Below are 12,732 nucleotides of genomic sequence, written 5' to 3' on the forward strand. Positions count from 1 at the left end.
ACTACTACTACTACTACTACTACTACTACTACTACTACTACTACTACTACTACTACTACTCTTGCTGCTGCTGCTACTGCTACTATTTCTACTACCACTACTACTGTCCACGATTTCTTCTTCTTCCTCCTCCTCCTTTATCATCAAATACTCTGGTGATAGGCAACTAATTAACACAGATTAAGTTTGGCAGTAGAGCATCATCAGTGAACAGGTATGGGTCCCAGCCTTAACTAGAATGAAGTATGTAATATTATACCAGTTTATCCCCTTGTTTCCTTCCCTCTCTAAAAGTCTATGATATTCTTACATCTAGGATGCCATAATATCAGTTCTCTACCCAAAAATAATACACAGTGATAGACAAACATCATTTGGAGATTTTCCACACTCAGAAATAAAATCCAACATAAAGAAAGAAAGACTGTCATGAGAATAATTTTGATGAATGGAAATTTTTTCTAAATGTGTTAAGTAAACTATTGAATTCAGACCACAACCTGACACAATGGAAAGGGCTAGATTTGGAGTTAAATTGTCTGCATTCAAATCCCAGACCTACCACAGTATGAATTTGACTATCATTTCATCTTTCGGGGCCTTGGTTTCTTCATCTATAAAATGGAGTTGGACTAGATGACCTCTAAGTCCCTTTTTAGTTCTAAATCTATGATCTTAAGGTACATGCTTAAGTAATACTATTTATGAACTTTGTACTTCATTACCCTGTTTAGTATGTAGGTTTTGTTAGTAGTCTTTTTTCTTTTCCTATTTTTTAAATTGGACTCACAATTCCATTGATTTTAAGGAATTATAACAAGGAAACACTCTTTGTTAATGTATTTGCTTTGGAGGAAACTGAGCGGTTAAGTGAGTGCCCACAGTCATAGAGTCAGTATGGATCAGAGATAGGCCATGAACTTAGTTATTTGATATTCCTTATTCCCAGGGCTTCTCTCTAGCCTTTCTGCCATGCTTCCTGCCATTATTAGTAGGAGTAGTTTATAGTCATAGGTAATTACAATAAAGCTCATATTTATATAATCCTTTGTACTTCAGAATAGTTTTTCTTCCTAAACATCATGTAAGTGCAAGGACCATTATCCCTATTCAACCTAAAAGGAAGCTAGGTGTCCAGACTTTCAAGCATTTGTGTGTTACGTTGGAAGAACTATGAGTTCCTTACTACCTTGTAACTCTCAGCAGGTATCTTAACCACTTAAAGTTTCAATTTCCTCACCTATAAAATAAAAGTAGCAGACTAGATGGTTTTTGAGGTCCCTTGCAGTTATCTGTCATGTGATGCTTACTGTGACACATGGCTAATAAATGTTGAGCTCAGGTCTGACATCTCTAAGTTCAGTATTCTTTCCACTATACCATATGCATTTGTCAAGTTTCCCACAAAATATATGCAGAACATATATTAAAGCAATCCATATTTTGAACCCATTCATGTAGGGTTTTCTCCAATGAGTATGTGCATCTAATAACATAGTTTGAGGATAGAGGAAGAACTACTTATATATTATGAAAAAAGGCCCAGGCATTGGTAGATTAACTCAATCTCAACACTTTTGAGTGGTTAAAATTTGATGTGAGCTTAATAAAAGAAGGAAAACCAATAAATATGGATGGATCATCTGTCTCCCCTGAAATATAAACACACAAGCAAAACAAAATGCAAGATTCCCCTTTATAAATGAGTTTTAAGATTCAATCTATGACTGTTGCTGAACAGGTAATCAGATGGGGGAAATCGGAATATACAACCGAACTTCACTTATTTTTAAAATTTTATGCGTGGAAAGAGGCTTTCCCAGAGAATACAGTCTGTGACTTGAGTAAAGTTGGTATTTGCTTTCCATTTCTGTGATCACTTTCCTGCTTTGGATGCTGTAACATTATAAATTATAGGTTCACATATTCGGGGTCATAGCCATGTTTGGGATGAAAGTCCACTCTGGAAGCTCAAGAGACTCAAGTACAGTACTAATCATTTATAACAGATGCTTCAGAAGTGAAGGTAGGAATTCCTTCTAGTCTTCCTTGTCCTCTGGCAATTTTGATGAACAGTTTTTACACTGAAAACAATGTTATTAAAGTTGATGTAGGGATGAAAAAAAGAAAAAAGTATAGGTTGTAAGCATATAAATTGAAGAGTGGAAAATTTCATTGGTAACTTCTGTTTATGATGATCTAAGTCTTTGTAAAAGTTATATGACCCTCATTTAATTTTGCTTTTTACTCAAATCAGAGCAAAATTGGTTAGAATGGGTAAAAGTATAGGTTTAGGAGTAGTTTCCAGACAATGCTAATATCTGAGAAATTGAGTTCATTTGAGTTCAAACAGAGGAAGAGAGAGGCCAAGGGATGGGGAGCCTAATTTAAAATGTGCTAAAGAACCTTATTGATTTTTAAAATTAAAGAACTTAGTGAAAGGATATGATGTTCTACTTGTGTTTGTGGTATTATTATTATTGTTATTGTTATTACATTTAAAATACTACATGGATACTATAGATATGAATGTTTCTTAAAAGTAACAATTTTATTTCACACTTTTTATGTTTCTGTTTTCTTTTCCTAAACAAAATATTTAAAAAACATGTATGAGAAAACAGTCTGATAGTAATAAGGGATTAATGATGGGCAGCCCATGTTCCCCATTGATATTTTCATGATACTAAGAGAAAAGGGTGCTACCACCATGTTAAGTACATTTTACCCCTCCTCCCCTCTCTACCTCAGTTATGGTAAGAGAAAATATGAAAAAAATAACAGAGAATAGGAAAATAAATATAGGTTAAGATCTACATTTTTCAAAGAAATTTCTAGCTTGGTGATACCATAGGATTATTTAAGTATTGTTAGATATATCTTAGAACACAATATCAAAAGTAAGTAAAGTTTGTGGGGGGGATGAGTTCAATAATCTTAGAAGAGCATTGAATTTCAAGTTTAGAGGACAAGTCAAAAATCTTGGTTGTTCTATTTATTACCTTGAGTAAGATATCTCTATACCTCAGTGACCTCATATATACAGTACAAGGAATGGATGAACTCTAAGGTCCCTTGCAGCTTTAGATCTATTACACTATGATCCTAATAAATGTATAAATAATCAAATACATACTTATTTTTATTGTTATTTTTGTATCCTTATTTGTTGTTGTTTTATTTAAATTCATGCTATAGGTTTGGATATTTCTAATATCAATATATTGTGTTATGATATGAGGAAATAGGGAGACATCTCCATTTTGCCCTCACCTGAACCAATCTGGGCAATGCTGTTATCACTTTGTTATATATTCTAAGAAGCTCAAGTAAGTCAATGTTTCTTATCCTCAACTCAGCCCAGTGGACTCTTGCTGTCATCTCTGTTTTTCACATAAGGAAGGAAAGAGAAGGTCAATGCCTTGCCCCACATTATCCTGCAAAGGGACTCTCTTGGCAGCTTACACAGTGCTTTAGGCCATTGTCTGGGTCAGTAAAAATATGACATTCATTGTAAAATAGAATAAACCAAATAAAGTATAATGAAAAGATGCAGGAATTTTACATTTAAATCTATGTCTTTCTCAAGCAAAATGATTTTTTTCTTTATTCCATTTTTTATTTCTTTTCTTTTTTATTGTTGTAGAAGAAGCAATGTGAGAAGGCAGAAAGTGGTTTGTACTACCTATGGGCACATTTAGCATAAGACAAAATAGTATCCCAATTAAGATTGATTTTCTGTTATAACACACAAATAATGATGAAATAAATCATATTCTAGTTACAGGATGAGATAAATTTAGTTGGCTTGCCACTTTACACATCTATATATTTTGATTATTAGGCATAACTGACATGAAGAACTTTCTGATATTTTTGACAACTTTTGAAATGCAAAAGACATGGGCATATAGTATCTCACCCAAAGATTAGAGAACCTGAGATAGCTGCTTCTTCATTATTAATATTACCAATACATTATGTATACATATACGAAAATAAATCTGAATAGGACACATCATCTTATCAATATGGACCATGCCTTATGTAAACACTTCCCACACTATGCAAATCTTCAAATAATTTTAAACATATTCTAAAGAAACTGAGAAGTTAGTGACTTCATTATTGCTACACAATCTGTCTGATATAGAAGCAGGTCTTAGATCTAGGTTCTCATGACTTCAAGGAAAGATTTGCATACACTATGACACATGGGTTCTCAATATACACAAGATGTACTATATTAATACAAAAATGTTATTTCTTGATGCTTGGGGGAGGGGGAGCAATGGACAATCAAACTGTTCGATTTCTTATTATTAAAACATCTGATTCACAGAGACAAGGATAAACATTATACAGGATGAAAAAGTAGGAAAGGGTTATAATTTATACTGGTAGAAGAAATAGCCACATTGATAGGACAGCAACTTAGTCACATTTCCAAAAAGCTTTTAAGGTTTATAAAGTACTTTCCTCATTTCAACCTCAGGAGATGGAATTATTATCCTAATTTTATGGAGGATGAAAGTAAGGCTCAATATTTCTTAATTAATTAAAAAATATTAAATGCATACAATTTGCTGACCTTGGTGTTGTGCTAAGAATAGACTATTTTTTAAAGGATAGCAACTGCCCAGTCTTCAAAAAATAAGACAATTCATATAAAGTTACAGAAATATTAAACATCAGAGCTGGGATTCAAATCCATGCTTCTGCTTTGAAGTCTAGCCTGTTTAAATTTTACAACATTATATTTCTGAGATATTGAAGCCAGATAGCTCATTACTTAATGCAACTGTTTATATTGAGCCATTTCTGTCTGTACAAACATTCCTGGAGTCTTACATATATGGTAACTTATTTGAGACTGACCTGCAATTTAGGAAATTATTCTCTCCCCACCCCCAACCCCCCACTAAAAATGAGGACTGAAGATAACACAAATAGAGGCAAATTGAAAATTCAATTTTTTAAAAAGATAGTATGTTTTGTTCACCTGGGACCATATAACATGAGTGATGTAGGCTGGTGGTCTTGAAACCATAATTTAAAGGAAATACTCCTCCAATGAAAGGGCATTCTACTACACAAACCACTATAAATGTGGCCTTTTCATTTTTTTCTCTTTTAGATAGACAAAGCTAACACACATGAAATAATTGAAAACAGAGTAAGGTATACATATACATATATATATATATAGTGCTAGACTGTATGTTATAAGAATACTGAAACAAAAACATAATGACCATAGACATTTCACTAAAAGAATTTATATCATTTCCTTTTGTTCAGTCAATACACACTTATCAAGTGTGCAACGTTCTCCACATCAGTTTCCCATTGAGACAGATCACAAAGACTTGAAGAACATGTTAGTTTCTATGTAAGAAAACCACTTTCTCATGTTTCCTACTATTATATTTCATATTGAGCCGACTAGCTTATTTGCTCCTACCATTCCCATTTACAATGAGAGGCATCTCTCATGGATATTTCCCTAGAGGGAACCCAAGCTTCCTGTATCTGGGACACTATGCTTTCTTGATCTTTGCTCTTTGTTATTTGCTATGATCTCAACTGAACATCAAAATAGGACCAAAACTGAGAACCTAAATAAACTATTATACACCACCCCCAACACACATCCTCACATCCTCCCCCCCCACACATAGACAGACATACATGCACACACACATGTATGCAAATGCACACACATATCTTTCCAACCACTATCTTTTCCTGATCATTGAAATCTGCTTTCTCAATATTGGATTATATCTTATGTCAACTAAGATCCTTATACTAAGTAGGTGATAAAAATTATTGAAAGATAAATTTTTATAGGCTATCATAGCTTGGAGATAGCCTTAAAAGGCATCCTATTATGTTCTCTTATAGATTAGGAGCCAGAGACTCAGAAGAGGAAAAGAACTTGTCTAAGGTTATCCAAATGGTTAGTGACAGAGGTGGTACCCCACTCCATATATCCCTATGTTTAACCCAATATTCATAAGTTCACAGAGTTGAGGTTGAAAGAATGTGAGAGGTTATTCATTCAAATCTTATCATTTGTCAGATGAAGAAACTGAGGCCCAAAGTAGCAAAGTAACTGACTCAAAGTCAAGTGTATGATAGAGAGCAGAGCTAGGTCTTCTGACTCAAATTCCAGTTCCACCATCAAACTATGCCACTCTTGAGTCTTCTGCTTTATCTTTGTCCTTAGCAACCGGCTTATTTATTGATATTATTTATGCAAAATCACTTTGTATATATGTATAAGTCCATATATATATATGCATATAAACATAGTGAATGTTGACAGTGTGTGGATATTTATGTTTAATTTTTGTGATATTCATAAAACATTATCTTGTTTAGGTTTATTTGGAATTTCAGCCTTCCCAGCACCATGCAAAATAGAAGTGAAGTTTGAGAATAATGTATGACAACTTAGGCTAAAAAGATATTATACTGTGCTTTCTCTTTCAGGCCCTGCAATCTTTTTCTCTTGCTTCTAATGAGTACAAATGGGCAATACTTCATGCAGGGTTTTGGGGACAGGGCCGACTCTGTCAGGATCCCCTAGGAAGCCAAGAGCAAGTCTGTTTCCCTTCTATAGCTTTCTGCCAGGCTGGCCCAGGGAAAGCAATGAAGCCAGAATTATAACAGTGCTTCTATTCCAAATATGTCAATAGGTTCTCAGTTCTCAGGGTGCCAACCTAACTTTAAATGCTGAGGCGATGCAGAGCATCCCAAAGAAGAGGGAACAGTGACCCTGTGTCAAGAACACAATGGCTCTAACCAGCTCTAACCTCTAGGTGGGCCCCTTTCTCACTGAATTCATTTTTGAAAGCTTTACGCTTCTCCTAGCTGGCCAAGTTAGACATTTTCAGCAATTTTTGACAAAGCATTCTCCTTGTTTCTCCCTCAACAAATGGCTGTTTTTTTCATGAAGCTTTACTATAAGAATATCAGTGGACAGTAAAAGACTTTAAAATTTGAATAATAATGATAATAGCTAGCATTTATATATGGCTTTAAAACTAGCAAAATTCCTTACAAATATCTCGTTTTAGTCTCACAGCTGCCACGGGAAGTAGTTATTATTATTACCCCAATTTTACAAATGACGAAACTTTTACTTGCCCACGTTGACAAAATTACTACTTGAATTAATTCAAATTTTAATTCAGATCTTTCTGATTCCAGGTCTAGTGATCTATTGATTATATTGCACAGCTGCTATAATGCATTCTATTTTCTTGTTGCTGCTGTCTAGTTGTTTTTAGTCATATCCAAATCTTCATGACCCCATTTGGGGTTTTCTTCTCAAAGATCTTGGAATGGTTTGTCATTTCCTTTTCCAGCTCATTTTATACTTGAGAGAAATGAAGCAAACTGAGTTAAGTGACTTTCCCAGGGTCACACAGATAGTAAGTGTCTGAGACCAGATTTGAACTCAGGTTTTCCTGACTCCAGGCCTGGCACTCTATTCATTGTGATACCTCACTGCCTAGAGTGTTAAATACAGCCTACCAACATCCCTTTGAGGTACTTAACAATCAGTATTATTATCTCTACTTCACAGATAAAGAAACTAAGTCAGGTGGTGTGATAGTAATGGCAATTAAAGATTCCCCTGTATTGGCTTGGTTTTCAAATTGATTGTGTTAAAACCCAGAGTTTGTTAATCCCACCTGTGGGATGGGCTTGTTGATGTGAAAAGAAAGTCCTAAACTGGGAGGAGCTGGTGATGTAGATTTGGAGAGACACTAGAGAGAGGCGGAAGATCTTTTTGGTAGCAGCACCTCGTGGAGAGAGAGAGACTAAGAGAATTGCTGGTGGCCGCTTTGAATTGCCCTGGACTTTTGAGACCTGCCCCCTGAGCTGCCAAGGACTGAGGAGACATGGCTGTTTTGCTGGTACTTTGTCTGTCTGTTTTGATGTTATTTTGCCAGATTTGTCCACTGGTGAAAGACTGTCCTTTTGTTGAAGAAGTCCTGGAACCTGGCATTTGGTTAAGAAGCCCTGAGACTGTCCTGCAGACAGAGAGTGAATACTGTCCACTGGTGAGGGACAGTACTGTTGTTGCAGGGGTCTGGAGACTGTCCTGCAGACAGAGTGAATACTGTCCACTGGTGAAGGACAGTGCTGTTGTTGCAGGGGTCTGGGAACCTTTCTGTTGGTTCAGAAGCCCTGAAGAAGGATTTTCTTGTTGTATGTTTACAGAAATCCTGGGAGAGGGCTTTGCTAATGTGTTCAGGGGTTCTAGGACTGTTCTACAGACAGAGAACAAATTCATGAAGGGACTGGCAATGTATCTTATGGCCTTGCTAAGCCTTGTCTCCCCAGGAACTAAGATTGCTGAGAACTTGCCTCGTGTCAAGATGAAGAAAAGACCTCCATTTGGGTATTAAGTGCTGTGTTTAAACTTGATGTAACTCTGGGGTAGATTCAATTGTGATCCAGGGGTGGGGAACTTTTGACCTTATGTTTGGAAACTAATCTACATTTGAGAAGAGTGGTGGACTTAATTAAGGTATAGCCTAGGGGTGGAGAAGTATTTAGAACAGAGACTTTGTAATTGATTGAATGATTGGAAGATCCTGGGGTGGGGTAGTACTTGGAGATTATTTAATCACACTTAGTAAATGCTGTATTTGGAATGATGTCATGTTTTGATCTTCTCTGTTCTGGGTTTGTTACTGAATAAAATAGAGAGCACCTATGCTGGTATTTTGAACCTGGGAAGTTGCCTTCTTTTGGCATTACATTACAGGTGGCTAGGTGGTGCAGTGAATAGAGTACCAGCCCTGGAGTCAGGAAGACCTGAGTTCAAATCAGACCTCAGACACTTAACGCAGATAGAAAAAAAAAACTAGTCATGTGACCTTGGGCAAGTCACTTAACTCCAATTGCCCTACCTTCCCCCCTCCAAAAAGAGAAGAAGAAGAAGAAGAAGAAGAATCTGATCCCATGATTTCAGTGATCATTTCCTACATACATGGCTCTGAAATGGATATCTCTTTATTCAATGCCTTTCCTTAACTATAGTCCCACAACTCCATCTTCTATTGACAGACATTAAAAAAAAAATCTAGGCATATAACCAAAAGCTCACGGACATTTTTGCCCATCTATAGACCCTGCGGTTTTGTTGGCATAGGGAACATACCATGAGGAAAAATTGCCTCTATCAGAGCAAATGAGTATCTGTTATGCTATTTGAAGTCTTAAAGAACCATTAGGAACTCAAAGGTTAAATGACATGGTCAGCATCATAGTTGGTTTATGGCAAGATTTGAATGTAGAACTCCTTTTGTCCAAAACTGGCTCTCCATCCATTAACCTACTATACCATGTTCCCTTTCAAGATATCTAAATTTGATCTTTCTCTTTGGGCACAAGCCAGCTGGTAACTTTTTATGTAACTTTGTTAGGCAGACAGGTGGCATAGTTAGAGAATTAATCTTGCAGTTAAGAAGAACAGAATTTTAAAATGGTCTCTTTTAATAATCTTGATACTTATTAGCCATGTGACTCCTTATAAGTCATTGACCTTTCCTCAACCCAGGTTTCCTTATGTGTAAAATGTGGATAATGGCTATTGTTTTGTGGTAAAAGTCAAATAAGGAAATGTATTTCAAACATTTTTCAAACCATAAGGTACCACATAAGTGTTAGTTATTAATTTTGTTGTATTATTTTATAGTATGATTATTTGTATCATATCTCCTTATCTAAAATTTATAAAGTTGATAGCATGCTTCACATAGAACAGATATTAAACTATCTTAAATGTATAATGAAATGTTAAAAAGCAAGTCCCTTTCCCCAGAAGTGATACAAATGATTGTTTCATCTTTTGCTCCCTTTATTTTATCCATAAAACAATATCCCAGACATTGTCCCCTTTTACTTCCTCAGAAAAGAACTGTGAATCCTTTGAGGAATTATATTCTTTTAGATCAACTTAAACTTTTATCTCTAGTCCATCATAAAGGTGAACTCCACTACTGTGAACACAAATCAGAAAGGGGGTCAACACCCATGGAATCAATTAAAAATAGTAATTCTTACTTGTCACACAGAACCACCGTTTTAAAAAATGGTGAAAATTATTGTACAAGGAGATAATGTGCCATTATGGAAATTGTGCTGAACTTAGAGCTAGCAGTAAAACTGAGTTTAAATACCATCCAGATACTGGATATGGGAAATTTCTTAACCTTTCTACCTCTTCTGTGCATTTAAAATATGAATAGAAATACCTGATAACCTAGATCATGAAACCAATGAAATGACATTTGTAAAGCACTTTCTAAACTTTAAGAGCTATACAAATTCAAAATATTGTTATTGTATACTTTCAGTCACATCTGACTCTCTGTGACTTCATTTGGAGTTTTCTTGACAGATACTGGATCCTTCTCCATGTTACTATATGCTATGTGAAATAGTCACTTATAATCACATAGATGATTCAATTTATCAAGCATGGACTCTATTATTTGGATAAATTTTTGAAGGGAGCGTAATGACCTCAAAGACAAAAGGATAGATAGCTTTGGGGTTAAGAATCACTGGATTAGATTTCTGCTTTCAACAGATATTAGCTCCTTGACAATAGGCAAGTTGCTTAACCACTCCATAACTGAAGTAATTAACTAAATCTTTAAGTTAAAGACAAGTTGTGGAATTTTTGCCATAAGAAGTTCCCTATATAAATTAAATAATAGGTTTAGATACCTGCCTTTGCCTAATTTTTTTTAAACAGCGACATTTGCATAGCAGGGCTTTGTAAATGAGCTGCTAGGTGGTGCAGTGAATTGAGTGCTGGACCTAACATCAGGAAAACTCATCATTCAAGTTCAATTCTGTCCTCAGTCACTTAGAAGCCAGGTGACTCTGGGGAATTCACTTAACTGAGTTTGCTTCATTTTCCTCATATGTAAAATGAACTGAAGAAGAAAATGGCCAAGAAAATCCTAAATGGACTGATGAGGAGTCAGACACAACAACAAAATACTTTTTAAATATTAACTTGCTGAATAATAAAAAGACACTGTATTGGGAATCAAGAAGCCAGGGTTTCATCATGAAATCTGTTTGGATATATGATCTTGATCTAATAATTTCATATTCTTTGGCCTCTTTTTTTCTTTTTTAATGTTTACAGCTTTATCCTTAGGCCTTTTTATTTATGTCAGCAGTTCTTCCTAACCTTCATTTGCTTTTTAACTTCAAGAGTTAAAAATTTCCAACTACTTTCTAAAATTTGTTCATTCTTTGGCAGTTAAACAAAATGAATGAGAATGCTGAATATTCCTAAACTTTAAAAGTCATTAATATCTTGTTGATTGTATTTGGTGGTTTTCAGTTTTCTCATGGAGTCAAAAATTAGTTATAACTCAACCTCATATATTATCTACCTGCTACTTCTACAAAGCAATCCTGGATAGTAAAATTTGCTGTATGTTGTCTCAATTTCTACTGCAAGGGGAGAGAGAAATCATCAAGGAAATCTTCAACTGTTATGCCCCCAAGATTCAATTATTATCTTTTATCCACTGCTCAATCCATTTTATTACTTGATCTAGTCTCAAGTTCTTCTGGTACATTGCTGGGCAGCCAATGTACCACTTCATGGTTGTAGGAGGGTCCATGACTTCTTTATTAAGAATTGGGGAAGTTTCACAATGAATATTGCCCTGTAATTTCTTTACACCATATCCCCTCTTTTCAAGTTTTGTACATAATACAGAATTATCTGTATAAAGCACAAAAACTATATGAAGTCATTGCTTAGGGAAGAAGTCACAAGCATGGTTAATCAACAATCACTCTACCATCTTTCATTTTATTTTTTAACTCATCAAGTACTCTGTCTTCTTTCAAAATTTAACATTCATTTTCTTCATCTAAGCCATCACATAACTGTCCTTGTACTAAATCACCCACATTAATGTATGTAGGTACTGTTTTTGATGGAAGTTCTTTACCAAGTGTGAGCCTTCTAATCCCCAGTGTACCAAGGAGCAGGATGTTAAGCAGCTTCATGGTTATAGTAGTGCCAGCTCTGCCCCCATTGCCTGCTCTCCATGATGGAGCAGCAGGTAGAAATTGAGGGGGTGAGTCCAGGGTCTGCCCCTCTTATGTCATTGATGTTCCTTCCATCTCTTAAATTTCATGATGCTGAATTACTATATCCAACCACTTCTTTACTCAACATAATATATGACTTTTGTTTAAAACAAACAAACAAACAAAACCTTCTTTCCTTCCCTCAAGGAATACACAAAAAGGAGGTGACACTCTTCTATACTCTAATGCTAGCTGATGCCTTATTTATTCACTCTCAAATAGACTTCCACTCCCAGAAGTGTTGTTGGTGTCCTGCCATCTCCCTCTACTGATGGTCTTTGTGTTCTAGAGAATCTTGGCCTCTGGGTAACTGTATCAGCAATGCCATATTCACAATGCCTATAGAGATTACAAATATGCTGATATAATTATCCATCACAAAATACGTCAAGTTTGCCATTTGGGGAAATAAACTAGAAAATTTATTAAGATACCAAAAGACTGAATCCCAAAACCAGAAAGTGAAAGCCATCAGAGTAGTTATGACATTGGCACAGGTAGATAAAGTAGAAAGCACCCACATTTTCAAGCCTTTAAAACAGAACAGGCTACCTCAGGCAAAGGTCCTCCTCTCCCCGC

General features: G+C 35.5%; 1 protein-coding gene and 1 pseudogene across 1 annotated transcript in view; both read right to left on the bottom strand.

Annotated features, from left to right (window-relative positions):
- Positions 1-12,732, bottom strand: part of CSMD1 (CUB and Sushi multiple domains 1) — a 2,654,573-nt gene that overhangs the window by 1,678,638 nt on the left and 963,203 nt on the right. The gene's annotated exons all lie outside the window — the stretch shown is intronic.
- LOC138144080 (adenylate kinase isoenzyme 6-like) lies at positions 11,559-12,069 on the bottom strand (annotated as a pseudogene).

This window comes from Petaurus breviceps, unplaced genomic scaffold, assembly GCF_028583685.1.
Source record: "Petaurus breviceps papuanus isolate PSGF00001 unplaced genomic scaffold, PetGlider_PUasm1.0 90686, whole genome shotgun sequence".
NCBI lineage: Eukaryota > Metazoa > Chordata > Mammalia > Diprotodontia > Petauridae > Petaurus > Petaurus breviceps.